Source organism: Mobula hypostoma, chromosome 8 (genome assembly GCF_963921235.1).
Source record: "Mobula hypostoma chromosome 8, sMobHyp1.1, whole genome shotgun sequence".
Classification (NCBI taxonomy): Eukaryota; Metazoa; Chordata; class Chondrichthyes; order Myliobatiformes; family Myliobatidae; genus Mobula; species Mobula hypostoma.
The window spans coordinates 25,460,487-25,476,094 of record NC_086104.1 but is presented as its reverse complement, the minus strand read 5'-3'; the positions used below and the strand labels follow the sequence as shown (position 1 = coordinate 25,476,094).

Genomic DNA, 15,608 nt, shown 5'->3' with positions numbered 1-15,608 from the left:
CATAATTTCTTTTTGCGATAATAATTGAGGGATAAAAATTGGAAAAGACACTGGATAATTTTCCTGTTTGTAATTAAAGGGAACTGTGACAGTAGGCTCTTAGCAAATCCGAGGTGAAAGGCTTAATAATGAAATAATAATTTTAATGATAATGGTTGAGGGAAATGCATTGATCAATACAACTCCCTTTCCTGCCTTAGATGATCTGCATGAAATTATCTGCCTTTGACTACTCATTAACATTCAAAAATAGCACCTGAAACAGTGCAGAACTCCTCCTGGCCAGGCTAGATTATGTTCACAAGCTGCTGAAAAGAACTCAAACCCATAAATGTCTGATTAGTAACGAGTCTCAATTTAATTTCACATTTTATTTTTTTCTTAGGATTCAATTCATATAATACCATGAATGACTCATTTCTACATATTATTTGTAAAATATAGGTACTAATATTATTGATCTCTTAACTTTAAATAAATGGTTTGCTTTTTTTTATGATTTATTCACTTGTAAGTCATCAGCATTATTTATTTATCACGTGCACATGGTCATTGTTGGCAAGACAAATATTTAATTGCCCAAGGGTTAAGGTGAAGATAACCCAAGGTATTGCTGGTAAAATTATTCCCTAAGTGCTATTGAGTGTTGAGCAAGGAGTTTCAGGACTTTGACCTAAAGATATTGAAGGAATGCATTTCCAAGTCAAACTGGTGATTGATTTGGTAGGGAACACTTAGTTAATGGTGCTCTCATGTTCCAGCTAGTTTTGTCCTCCTAGAGGTTGTGGATTTGAGAGGTGCGGTCAGAGTAGATTAACCAAGTAACTAGCAGTTCCTGAGTGCTACTGGGGCAGAAAATGAATGTCAAGGATAAGGAATGGGGTGCTTTGTACTGGGTGGCACTGACCAACCCATACAATAGCAAGTTGCTTGTTGATAACTTCTGCAGATAAGCTTCTTTTTGACCTGACTTGTCAATTGGAGACAAATCTTTGACGGCTGATGGAACACCATGTTGTCCCCATCTTCAGTGTCAGTCCTGTCATTATTGTTGGGTTGTGACTATTATGGCCTATCCATGGTGTTATGCAGGCTTTAAAAGGAGTCCACATATTGCTGGATAAAAATCAATAGGCATGCCAGCCTTCCTTGTTAGGTACACAGTATGAGAAATTAAACTGCTTTTAATGACAATCCAATGATTTTTATAGACATTTTCCAATTATTTGATTTAACCTTTAGGTAACCAGTGGTAATTTGCCTATTCAAACTTTCCACAGTTTTTAACATATGGGGCTTTTGTGAATCCTTCAGGTTGTGTCTATGTATGAATAGCAGCCTTTTAAGGCATTTTTCCTCTTTGCCCTGCAATTTTGGAAGGGCTTTATGTTTCAAAGCCTTAGCCTAGACATTCTTTTCATTTCTCTCTCAAGTTAGATCCGTGGGCAAATAACTCCATGATTGGACCAAGCATCCAATACAGAAAGAAGACAGAGTTCAGAGGAATAAAAAGGGATTTGGATGGAAAGAAGTGAATAGCCTGTGTTCATGAATCTTTTATGAATTGTTACGCATCTTCCTTGAATGACAACGTAACTGTGGGAACAAAACTACTGTAGGTTTTTTTCTAATGAAGAGAAAATGAAAAACTAACAATATTGCCTAAGCAGATAAACCTCTGCAGAGACATTAATATGTATAGTACCCAGTAGATAAATATTGCACTAATTTTAGACTGTATTCTTGGCTCCGTATTGTTTCCACAATCAGTCTAATGATTTAGTATGTAAATTGAATATAATTTATTGCAGTAACCTATCTCATACAAAGCATCAATGGTCTGGGGAAATAAAGCATGTGCTGCATGTTCAGTAGAAGAATAGATATTTGAACATCAGACGTCATTCCTGTAATTATTGCTGATTTGTGGCTATGATGGCACAAATATGCCCATCTGTAGCTGCACTGCTAACTTTAAAAGTTCTCCACATGTTGCTGGATGAAAATCAAAAGGAATACCAGCCCTCCCGGGATAAATGAGAAACTGAAGTGTTTTAACAACAGTCCAGTGGCTTCTATGGGCATTTTTCAGTTTTAGCCACAAATCAACAGATTTACAGGCTACTTTGGCAAAGTGGCCGGCTTCTAAGGCTGGGTCTATTGACGCAGAACATGAATTCAAATCCCAGCATCACAGCTGGGGAATTTAAATACAACCAATTAGATAAATCTAGAGTATTAACTAGTATTAATTTTGTTAACCTGGTTTTAATAAAAAGCAGCTGGGTTCTGTGAGGGCGTATCTGCAATTCTCACTCAAACTGACTTTCATCACCATTTTCGGTGGGGAATACTTTTGTTGCTGCTCGTGCAGGGGGTGGGGGGGGGAGGCGTCAGGGCTTCGACGTTCTACCATTCATTCTGTGGGGTATCTTGCTTCGTGGAAGTCTGTGAAGAGTGAGTTTCGGGTTGTATACTGTATGCATTCTCTGATATTAAAGGAACCAAAATAAAATGAAATGACTGATTTACTGACATTTATACCGTCCGGTATAAAGGGCTGTTTGGGTAATCAATGCTGATTAAAACCCTGGCACAATTATTTTAAAAAATACCTTCATATCTTGGTATAAATTGAACCCTCAAACGTCATTTTGCTAGGCCAGTACTATTATTCATTTCAATCCGTAACAATTATTTAAATCTCCAAAATAGTAAAATGGGATTAACAGTCTCAATGACAGTGTATTAATTTTATCTCATTTTAACATTCCCCACACCCAGTGAATGTTTCCATTATTTCTGTTTTCATTTGATCTCCCAGGCTGTCAGACCGATCACCACCCCCACCCATTAAGCACATCCCCACCCACTCTATATACACATTGCCGAGCGTCACGATGTACGTACAATTAGTCTATGTATATGACAGTTACTTGACATTGTGTTTGATAGGATTACTTTTCTATTTAGACTTGTTATATTCTTTTTGTATTTTAATTATGTTCGTTATGCTGTTTGTGTTTTTTATGCTGCACCAGATCCGGAGTAATAATCATTTCGCTCTCCTTTACACTCATGTATTCAAAAATGAGAATAAACCATCTTGAATCTATAATCTACAGCCTTGCATTTTTGTATCAGGTGTTTTTACCGAAATAATTATTACACAGGATCAATAGCATCTTTAAAATGGGGATGGGTTTGATTCGGGTAAGTTAGTGAATTCTGGTGTTAGAGTGCTTTTTGGGACTGACTGACTTCAGCCATTAATCTTCAGATTTGATTATGAATTGTGGATTAAATCTAAGGTACAGCTCTGAACAATGGGTCCTGAGACCATAAACCACAGCTAATTGGAAGACCAGACACTGCTGATTAAATTTGTTATTTTGGTGTCTGTAAGAGGGAGGTGTGAGGTGCTGTGTAGTTCAAGGGACTCATTGTAAGTATGGAGGCAACAGACACAAAGTGCTGGGGGAGCTCAGGTCACCTAGGAAAAGAGTACAGTCGATGTTTGGGCTGAGACCCTTCGGCAGGACTGCAGGAAAAAAGATGAGGAATAGAATTAAAAGGTGGGGGAGGGGAGAGAGAAGCACAAGGTGATAGGTGAAACTGGGAGGGGGGAGGGGTGAAGTAGAGCTGGGAAGTTGATTGGTGAAAGAGATATCGGGCTGGAGAAGGGGGAATCTAATTGGAAAAGACAAAAGGCCATGGAAGAAAGAAAAGTGGGGAGGAGCACCAGAGGGAGGCGATGGGCAGGCAAGGAAATAAGGTGAGAGTAAAGGGAATGGGGAATGGAGAAGGAGAGGAGGGGGAGCCATTACCCAAAGTTCGAGAAATCAATGCTTATGCCATCAGGTTGGAGGCTACCCAGATGGAATATAAGGTGTTGTTCCTCCAACCTGAGTGTGGCCTCATCGTGACAGTAGAGGAGACCATGGATAGACATCAGACTGGGAATGGGAAGTGGAATTAAAATGGGTGGCCACTGGGAGATCCTGCTTTTTCTGGCAGACACGGCAAAGTGGTCTCCCAATCTACGTCGGGTCTCACTGATATACAGGAGGGCACACTGGGAGCACCGGACGCAGTAATTGACTGCAACAGACTCACAAGTGAAGTGTTGCCTCACTTGCAAGGACTGTTTGGGGCCCTGAATGGCAGTGAGAGAGGAGGTGTAGGGGCAGGTGTAGCATCTGTTCCGCTTGCAAGGGTAAGTGCCAGGAGGGAGATCAGTGGGGAAGGTCGAATGGACAAGGGAGTCACCTAGGGAGTGATCCCTATGGAAAGCAGAAAGAGGGCGGGAGGGAAAGATGTGCTTGGTGGTGTGGTCCCATTGGAAATGGCGGAAATTCCGGATGTGCTAGATGCAGAGGCTGGTCGAGTGGTAGGTGAGGACAAGAGGAACCCTATCCCTAGTAGGGTAGCAGGGGGATAGGGTAAGAGCAGATGTGCATGAACCGGAAGTGATGCGGTTGAGGGCAATGTTGATGGTACAGGAAGGAAAGCCCCTTTCTTTGAAAAAAAGAGGACATCTCCTTCATTCTAAAATGAAAAACCTCATCCTGAGAGCACATGCAGCGGAGACGGAGGAACTGAGAGAAGGAGGTGGCATCTTTACAAGTATCAGGGTGGGAAGAGGTGCAGTCCAGGTAGCTGTGAGAGTCCATGGGCTTATAATAGACATCAGCAGATAAGCTGTCTCTACAGATAAAGATGGTGAGATCAAGAAGGGGGAGGAAGGTGTCGGAAATGGACCAGGTAAATTTGAGGGCAGGGTGGAAGTTGGAGGCAAAGTTGATGAAGTCGACGAGCTTGGCATGAGTGCAGGAAGCAGCACCAATACAGTTGTCGATGTAGTGTAGGAAAAGTGCGGACAGGCACCAGTGTAGGCTTGGAACGCAGACTGTTCCACGTAGCCAACGAACAGGCAGGCATAGCTGGATGCATGCGAGTACCCATGGCTACACCTTTTGTTTGTAAATATGGAATCTCTTGCTCTTAGTCTCTCCCTCTCTCCCCCTCTTGACTCCAAAAGACTTTCAGCTATTTGTGAGTGTGCGGATCGAATAAAGAGACTACTTTTCATATCGACCAGCTGCATCTCTCTGGCGACTCAGTTCACTCGACAACAACAGTACCCTTTTACCTCATGGGTTGAAACCCAGGCAGATGACCGCTTATGTTAAAGTCACTCATTATATGCATTTTGTTTTATTCATACATGGGAGGTAGACCATACCAACAAGTCCAACATTAACTGCTTATCCTTCAGAGCAATTGAACTGAGTGCCTTGCTGCTACTTATTACTGGGAAATTAGCAATCAACACACATTGTTCAGACAGATGTAAAGGCCAGATTGGCTAAGGATATGTTTCGCATCCCTAAGGATATTACTGAACTAAATGATGAAATAACCAGCATTTCCAATGCATATTTGCATTTACCTTTAGAAGCAGTTTTATTTAATTAACTTCAACTTAAATTCTCACTTGTTATGACAGGATTTAAACTCATGCCCCTGTCTAAGACTCTGGATGATGACTCATGTATAGTCACAATGCAATTGTCATATAAAATCATCAAATGGAATAGTAACCTTTTAAATGTTGTAACTGTATCTGCCTGTATGAATCCCCTCTGGCAGCTTGTTCCAGAGAATAACCACTCAGTGTGTGGAAAATTTTACCCCACAGATCTCGATGATGACAGGTTGTGTGAGCTCGGGCTTTTCTCTTTGGAGTGAAGGAGGATGAGAGGTGACTTGATAGAAGTGTACAAGATGGTAAGAGGCATAGATCAAGTCTATAGCCAGGGACTTTTTCTCAGGGCAGAAATGGTTAATATGAGGGGCATAATTTTGAGGTGATTGGAGGAAAGTACAGGTGGGATGTCAAAGGTAAGGTTTTTACATAGATGCATGGAACACCCTGCCAGAGACAGTAGAAAATGCAGATACATACAGGACATTTAAGATTAGCACATTGGCGATAGAAATATAGAGGCTATGTATGAGAAAAGGATTAGGTTTATCTCAGAGTAGGTTAGAAGGCTGGCACAATGTCATGGGCTGAGAGCTGTAATGTTCTATGTTGTATGTTCTATCTTTAAATTTCTCCTCTGTTGCTTTAAACCTGTGCCCTTTAGTTCTAGACTAACCTGCTCTGGGAAAAATCTATCTGTCTTATCTATGCTACTCTTCGGGAGGATCTCAAGGTCTCTCTGGACATCAGTGTAGCTATAGTCCTGGCAAGCAATCTGTATGTCTCACCAGAAGTGGACTTCACAAAGTGCATTACCATGGACAGAGGGCCACAGAATAACTATCTTCCCAATTAAACAAAAACTGATCACCTGAGACAGATCAAGAAGGTGATGCGTGTAGATGCACGAGTGAACATTGTTTCACCAGAACCTAGTTTCAGCCTTATTCATCGATTGATTTATATAACATTAAAGTCAAAATAAAAAAATATATATTATTCCACATACAAACATTTGCCAGGAAACTTTTCAAAGCAATATTTAGCATGAATCAATATCTTTATATAATAAATAATCCTGGCAGCTGTTTAACTGACATGATCTTTATTGCCTTCTCATTCTGTTCTCTACCTCTGACATAAGGAGAAACGGTTATATTTGTAAAAGTCTGAAATCAGCGCTGTGCGCAGTGGAAAGAGGTGAGAGTTCAAGGCATGTTAAAAATGGCTTTAAGTTTGTGATATAAATAATTGCAATTCTTGCTTTTTTTCTGCCCATTGCATATAAACTGCAACCACACTTGCTTCACTTGTGAGGGAACAGATATCACAGCCCTGTCTGTTGACACAGCTTTATTTGCTGTCAGGCTCGTGATTTTTAATGCCATTGTGTCAGCTCGGATGGTTTAAAGTTAAATGTTGATGACCCATCTTCCAGAGAACTATTACGAACAGTACAAAGGAAGAGTTATGTCACAATTGATGTTGCATAAGAGAATCCCTTATGATTTTGAGAATCAGAGAATAATAAATGCACAGAAAGAGCTCAGGTGAGCTTTTAAGTCCATACTGGTTTCTTGAGAACTCAAAGCCTAGGCTAGGACTTGGAGCTTGGTGCTTAGTTCTGAGGAGATGATAGTGTTGAATGTTGAGCTGTAGTCAATGAACCAAGGACCCCTGCCATCAAGGCCACACTCTCTTTTCATGCCGCTGTCAAGAAGGAGGTGCAGGAGCCTTAGGTCCCACACCAACAAGTTAAGGAACAGTTATAACATCAGACTCCCAAACCAGTGTTGATAACTTCACTCGACGCAACTCTAAACAAATTCCACAGCTTATGAACTCACTTTCAAGGAGTCTACTATTTATGTTCTCAGTATTAATCAATCAATCAACCAATTAGTTATATAATTAATTATTTCTATTTGCACTGTTAGTCTTCTTTTGCATATTGACCATTAGTCAGTTTTTACTTATGTGTGGATTGTCATTGATTCTAAAAAAACAAGACAAAATTAAATGATTCTTAATCACAAGAATGCAAAAGCACAGAGCATTCATTAAAAGATTGATAATTTGACGGAACAAATAGAAATGAATTGTTATTATCTAATAGTCATCATAGAGAAATAATTGCAAGATGATCAAAGCAGGGAACTAAATACTCAGGCATATTGACGTTTCAGAAAGAAGGACAAAGGAAAAGGATGGTAGGAAGGTCTTTGAATAAAAGCTGATAGAACAAGAGGTAAAACATAAACAAAAGAACAGTACAGCATAGAAACAAGCTCATGTCTTCACCAGCAATGATGCCATCCTAAATAAAACCCATCTGCATGTGCATGCTCCATATCTCTTCATTACTTCCAGTTCATGTGGCTAATTGTTTCTTAAACATTGCTATCATAAATTCTCCCCGTTTACTCCATCTAAAGGTTTTGTGATCTTGCGGACCTCCATGAAATCACTTACCAATGTTCTTCATTCTAAGCAGAAACAGCCCAGCTTCATTAGTCTAACACCATAGCTTAAAATGAATATTGATTGTCAGAAGTATATTTTTCTGTATGGGCTATGGTACCACTCTGTGCCTTTATTTTGCAGCACAACAGATCTATATGATATTAAATATATAAATGTGTCCCAGGATATAATAATCATTGCAGATATCATCTGCTATAATTATGATTAATGTTGGTAGAAATATTGCCAACATTAATATTGTCCACGTAGTTTTCTTTGTGATTACTGAATTAATTAAAACTACAGGCACATTTATGGAAATCCCAAAATGTTCAGTTTTTGTTTTTCTGATTGTGTAAAAATCGGGCATACGATTATAAAGTGGGAAATGTGAAATTCTCCATTTTGCCCATGAGAAATAAAACCAAAGAACACGTTGTCTAAATGGTATGCATTATCATATATTAATGATTTGGATGGAAATCTAGATGCCATGATCAATAACTTTGCAAATGACACCAAGATTGAAGGTATAGTGTTTAGTGGAAAAACGTTGTCTAAAATTACAACAGAATATTGATGAACTGCAGAAGTGGGCAAGGAAACAACAGATGGAATTTAACTCAGACAAGTGCAAAGTGATGTATTTTGTGAAGGCAAGCTAAGGCAAATCATACATGGTGAGTGGCAGGACCTTGGGAAGTGCTGTTGGACGAGAGTCCTTAGAGATACAAATGCATGGTTTCCTGAAAGTCACATACAAGTAGACAGGAAGGGAAATGAGGCAAATTTATGTTCAGGCTTGTTGTCACCTGTATGTACATACATAGAACCAAATAAAACAACAGTCCTCCAGAACACAGTGCACTCATAAAGCAGCACAATAATGCTGGGATTAAGGTTGCTTTTCCCACACCATTTACCAAGCCGCTCTACCTTCTGTCAGCATGCTGACTCATCACTGTTGTTGATGAGGCTAATCACTGTTGATTTGTCAGTGAGACAGAGTTTGAGAAGTTGCTGTCAAATCCGACTGACTGGAGTCTTTCCGTCAAGAAGTCCATGATCCAGGTACAGAAAGGGGTGTTGAGTCTCAACGAGGACAGTTTACCCTCCAGCCTCTGAGGGGTAATCACGTTAAACATCGAGCTGAAGTCAATGAGCAACATCCTGGCATATGAGGCATTGTTTTCTAGGTGGGACAGATAGAGTGGAGGGCCAAGGCTATGGCATAATCAGTGGAGCAGTTTGAGCAGAAGGTGAACTGGAAACAGTCCAAAGTAGGTGGGATTTTAGACGATCCATTAGCAGCTGCTCTAAGCACTTCAAGGCTGTTGGGGTCAGTGCCACTGAGTGACAATCATTCAGGCTTCACTCTCTTGAGCATAGAAATGATGGTGGCTGCCTTGAAGCTTGCAGGGACAGCAGACTGTTTCAGGGAGATATTAAAGATGTCTGTTAAGACCTCTGTTAGCTGGGCCACACAATCCGTCAGCCCTGGACCAGGAATGTAGTTCAGCCCTGCAACTTTGTGTGGGTTTCCCTGGCTCGGATCCTCCTCACCTTGGTTGTGGCCAGACAGGGTGCCTGTTCCTCAGGAAGAGCGGGGGCTTTCCTCGATGTCACATTATTCAGTTGGTTAAATCTTGCATAGAAACCATTCAGCCTATCAGGACGGGAGGCGTCACTGACATTGATACGCAGGGTGGACTTGTAAACGGTTATGGTCTGTATACCTTGTCACATGTGCCACGTGTCCCTGGTATCACAAAGGTGTCTGTGGATTTTTTGTGCCTACTCATGCGTTGCATCCCTGATAGCATGTAAGTGTGCAGCTCCAGCTGACCTTCAAGTCATCCCATCCCCTGATCGGAAGGTAGCGTCCCGCTTCCTGAGCAGTGTATGAACCTCTGCAGGCAGCCATGGTTTCGGGTTTGCCCTGGCAGTGCATTGGTTAATCACGGTGACATTCTGAATGCAGTTTCCTATGTCACCAGTCACCGATCTCACATATTCATCAATGTTGACAAAATGAATCAGAATCAGAATCAGGTTTATTATCACCGGCGTGTGACGTGAAATTTGTTAACTTAGCAGCAGCAGTTCAGTGCAATATATATAATATAGGAAAAAAAGATAAATGAAATTAAAAAAAATAAATAAGTAAATCAATTACAGTATATGTATATTGAATAGATAAAAAAAACAAGCAAGAAACAAATAATATATTAAAAAAGTGAGGTAGTATTCACGGGTTCAATGTCCATTTAGGAATCGGATGGCAGAGGGGAAGAAGCTGTTACTGAATCACTGAGTGTGTGCCTTCAGGCTTCTGTACCTCCTACCTGATGGTAACAGTGAGAAAAGGGCATGCCCTGGGTGCTGGAGATCCTTAATAATGGACACTGCCTTTCTGAGACACCGCTCCCTGAAGATGTCCTGGGTACTTTGTAGGCTCATACCCAAGATGGAGCCGACTAGATTTACAACATTCTGCAGCTTCTTTCAGTCCTGTGCAGTAGCCCCCTCCCCCAATACGAGGCAGTGATGCAGCCTGTCAGAATGCTCTCCACGGTACATCTATAGAAGTTTTTGAGTGTATTTGTTGACATACCAAATCTATTCAAATTCCTAATGAATTATAGCTGCTGTCTCGCCTTTTTTATAACTACATCGATATGTTGGGACCAGGTTAGATCCTCTGAGATCTTGACACCCAGGAGCTTGAAACTGTTCACTCTCTCCACTTCTGATTCTTCTATGAGGATTGGTATGTGTTCCTTCGTCTTACCCTTCCTGAAGTCCACAGTCAGCTCTTTCATTTTACTGACGTTGAGTGCCAAATTTTTGCTGAGGCACTACTCCACGAGTTGACATATCTCACTCCTGTACACTCCCTCGTCACCACCTGAGATTCTACAAACAATGGTTGTATGATCAGCAAATTTATAGATGGTATTTGAGCTATGCCTAGCTACACAGTCATGTGTATATAGAGAGTAGAGCAGTAGGCTATGAACACACCCCTGAGGTCTGCCAGTGTTGATCATCAGCGAGGAAGATATGTTAACACCAATCTGCACATATTGTGGTCTTCCGGTTAGGAAGCTGAGGATCCAATTGCAGAGGGAGGTACAGAGGCCCAGGTTCTGCAATTTCTCAATCAGGATTGTGGGAATGATGGTACTAAATGCTGAGCTACAGTCGATGTACAGCATCCTGACATAGGTGTTCGGGTTGTCCAGGTGGACTAAAGCCATGTGGAGAGCTATTGAAATTGTGTCTGCCATTGACCTATTGCGCTCGATGACATGTTTGCCTTCACTGGACAGGGCATGGAGTAGAAGATTTGGCATATCATGTTACAGTTGCACCAAACGGTAGTTAGGCCACAGTTCAAGTAATGTGTGTGGTTCTGGGCCCCACACTAAAGGAAAGATCTGATTAAGCTAGAGGAGGTGCAGAAAAGATTCAGAAAGATATCGTCTAATTTGGAGGACACAACTTATAAGGATAAATTTGATTGGCTGAGTCTTTTTTCCTAAGAGCTAGGGAGTCTGAGAAGTGACATGATGGCAGTACATAAAATTATGCATTGTGTAGATAGAACAGAGACTTTTTCCCATGCTAGCGATGTATAAAAGTAAAGGACATCAGTTTAAGTGGTAAGGGCTAAATTTACCGGGGATCTGAAAGTCAAATCTTTTACACAGAGAGTATTTGGTTTCTGGTATGAGCTTCCAAATGTGATAATGGAGGGAGGAATAGTAATAAGATTTTACAAAGTACCTGGACAGGTACTTGAATGAGCAATACATGGAAGCATATGGAATTAATGCAGGAAAGTGGGATTAGCATAGATCGGCATGATGTTTAGAATAGAGGCTGTGGATCCAATGGCTTGTTTCTATGATGTACAACTTTATGATTCAATGGCAAAATGTGAGGGACTGCGCAGCTCTGAGTTAAAATGGAATCTGTTTGTTTTAGTGCATGATTACAAATGGTTAGTAAGTACATATTGCAACTAATGTGGAACACAAACATATTGCTAAGGGAATTGACTGCAGATGCAAAGAGCTGATAGTTGAGTAAATTAGAGCATTAGTGAGACCACTTCTGGACTAATGTGCACAGCATTGCTTTCCTTATTTAAGGAAGGATGTTAATGTGCTGGAAACAGTTCAGAAAGAGTGGCTTAGAGTAATTGGCAAAAATCCAGTTCCATTCGGACGTGATTCAAGAGGATGTGCTATGTGGGCATAGCTACAAAATAATGGTCAAAAGGGGCAGGGATATTGAGGATAAACTGTTTTTTTAATACTGATTGTGCCTAAGATCTACTCAGTGTGTATAAAAATCATTGGAACAACTCGATCCATGATTTCAAGAAGAAATTAAATAAGCAATGAGAGAAAATAACTTGCAGAGAGTGATGGGCAAAGGGCAGGGTTGTGGGGCTACATGCACAAAATGCTGGAGGAACTCAGCAGGCTAGGCAGTATCTAGGAAAAGAGTACATTTGATATTTTGGGCCGAATCTTTTCCTAGATGCTGCCTGGTCTGCTGTTCCTCCCAGCATTTTGTGTGTAGCTTGCATTTCCAGCATCTGCAGATTTTCTCTTGTTTGTGATAGGGTTGTGGGGCTGATTTGATTGCTCAGCAGCAAGACATGATGAAGGAATAGTCTTCTGTAATGACTTTAGGAGTCTGAGATCCCTCGCTGCTTTGGGGGAAGTGATTAGGAGGGTAAGAAATCACTGTTAGCCAAAGACAAAAAGCACAAACCCATTTGTACGCCAGTCAATATAATCAGGTGCTGATTCTCAATGCAGTGGAACATTGACATTGCAATCAACTTTGGCAGGGCTTCAAGTACATGAACAATCTAACAGTATTTCTGTCAATATTACTCAGTTGTGTAAAGAAGGTTTTTGTATTTAGGGCTGTAACAGGTGTATACTCCCAGGAAAGGTAAAGGATCTGCCACAAATAAAGACATGACGACAACATCTCTCCACCTCCAAGTAACAGAGTCAACAACAGAATGTGGCGTAAACCCAGCATAAGCTTAAACCTAATAAAGGCTTTCAGAACTTACTGTATAAACCATTGACTTACAATCACCCAAACTGGCTCAGAACGTTCCCAGCTGGTCCATCTCTAGAAGCTACTCCATATTTTGCTTGTATGAACATCTCTGCATCTCCGAAGTGACCTGTTGCTTACCCTATCAATCTTCTTACATACTCTAGTCCTTTACACCGCACTGGAGCTAACAATGTAGCTAATCACAAGCACCAGAGAGTCTGCAGGTGCTGGAAATCTAAAGTAACACAGATGGAACTCTGGAGAAATGCAGCAGCATACACCTGCCCATACACCTCTTACCTCACCTCCATTCAGGTTGCCAAACTGTCCTTCCAGGTGAGCCAACACCTCACCTGCGAATGTGCTGGGGTCGTCAATGGTGTCCAGCATTGGTGAGATCGTCGTAAATTGGGGGGCCGCTTCATCGAGCGCCTCTATACCATCCGTCACAAGTCTTCCTCCCGGTCATCTTCCATCCCATCAGCCTTCATGTTCAATGGATCGTCCTCCAACATTTTTGATACATCATGCTGAAGCATCCACCAACACCCAACTGGACCATTCTCTCCTGACTGCACTCATATGCCCCTCAACTACCAACAGCAAACCTCCCCTTTCTGATGCTTCTTCTCTGTGTAATCACAGGAGATAGGATTCTTCTCCTTTCTGCCCATCACACAGAGCCCCACTTTCCATGTGATATAGCTATTCTACTTTATTAAAAAAATTGTATCCTATGTTCATTGCTTGACATTTAATCTCCTTTGCAATGGGGAGACCAAACACCGATTAGAAAACTGATTTGCGGATTTTTCTTTAGATCAGTCTGAGATTCCAGGTGGGGTCATAGCATGGAAACAGGCATCTCAGCCAGCTGGTTTATGCCAGCCAAGATGCCCATCCAAGTTAGTCCCATTTGCCAGCTTTTGGCCCATAACGTTCTAAAACTTTCCAGTCTATGTCCCAGTCCAACTGCCTTTTCAAAGTTGTTACTGTACCTGACATGACCACATCCTGTCCCAGCACATTCCAAGTACCCATCATCCTCTGCAGGAAAAACTTGGTCTCCTGTAAAGCTTTCCCTATCAAATCTTAAACCTATACCTATAGCACTGAATTCCCTTACCCTGGGAAGAAGATGGAATACATGACCTATGGCCCTCAAGATTTTATACACCTCTATAAGGTCATCTCTCAGTCTTTTGCTCTTCAAGGAGTAAAGTCCTAACCTATCTCTCCTTATAACTTGGTCCCTCAAGTCCTGGTAACATCCTTGTAATCTTCTTTTGGGTTCTTTCAAGTTTAATATCATCTTTCCCATAACATAACAAACTAAACACAATATTTCCATATAACACACTGACTAAGACTAAACACAAGCCTCAACAGTGTCTTCTTCAACTACAGCATGACCTTACTGTCATTTAAAGGCAACTGGAAACTCAAAATCAGTCATTTCATTCCCATTTTGATTGCTCTTCTTGCAACCTCCAACATTGTTCCCATAAAATTATCTTCCAAATAGGCATGTTCCAATCTTCAGGATTCAATCACTGTGGAACTCAGCAGCATTAGGTACACATCGTTCTCATTTTCACCTTACTGGCATGAACCTTTTGCCTCTTTTCCTATCCCATCAACCAATGATTTCCACATCGCACCATCATCCCACCTGTAATTCAATTTCTTCTGCTCTCTACCCTAACTCACTTTAGTTCCCATTGGCTTTTCCATCTTCCACCACACTTCTATTTCTATTGAAAGGCTATTACTTGAAACATTACCTCTGCCTTATTCCTCAAAGATCTGTTGAATATTTCCAAACTTATGTCATTTTATTTCAGAGACACTCAGATTCCAGGACTATCTGGAACCTCACTCGACCCTTTTCGAAGTGCACGATATTTCATCAGCCATGTCACAGGCACTGAGATGCCAAAACATAAGGACAATGGGCAACGAACTAAAGAAAGAAGTAAGGGAAATTGGATGACTCATATCTGTAATATGGATTGACTTTACTTGTGAATGCACTGCACAACTTGAATGCCACGGTATGTTTTGTTTTTGCACAATGCATACCGAGGCCCAGTTAGATTCTATGACAGCAGGAAGTATAAGCTGTCTGACTGTTATTGAATGGGGAAGTAGCTGGGGGTTTATTTGCATCTCACTTCTGTTTTCTTTATTGACAGCTTGGGCTGAAAAGTCCAATTTTGATTGACACGTCTCGTTTTTCAGCTCCTTCGTATTTGTTCACAGGAACAAGCCCTTCAACCCAAATTGTCCATGCTCATAAGATGTGTGCCTAGGCTAGTTTATCTACCTGCATTTGTTCTGCATCCCTATAAAACATGCCTGTTCCTGAACCTGTGCAAATGCCTTTTACCAGTTGTAATTGTACCTGTGTTTACTGCCATTTACTCTGGCAGCTTGCTCAACATTTCTAACCGACTGTCTGAAAAAATTACTGTTGTGTACCAATTACGTATCAACTAAATAAAAGCACACACACAGGAGATGGTTTTAACTGTTTTCATTTTGTATCGAGAGAGAGAACAATATG

At 41.0% G+C, this 15,608-nt stretch overlaps 1 protein-coding gene across 5 annotated transcripts in view; it reads right to left on the bottom strand.

Moving 5' to 3' along the window:
- The window catches only part of LOC134350076 (muscarinic acetylcholine receptor M3-like), a 401,102-nt gene that overhangs the window by 75,653 nt on the left and 309,841 nt on the right, over positions 1-15,608 (bottom strand). The gene's annotated exons all lie outside the window — the stretch shown is intronic.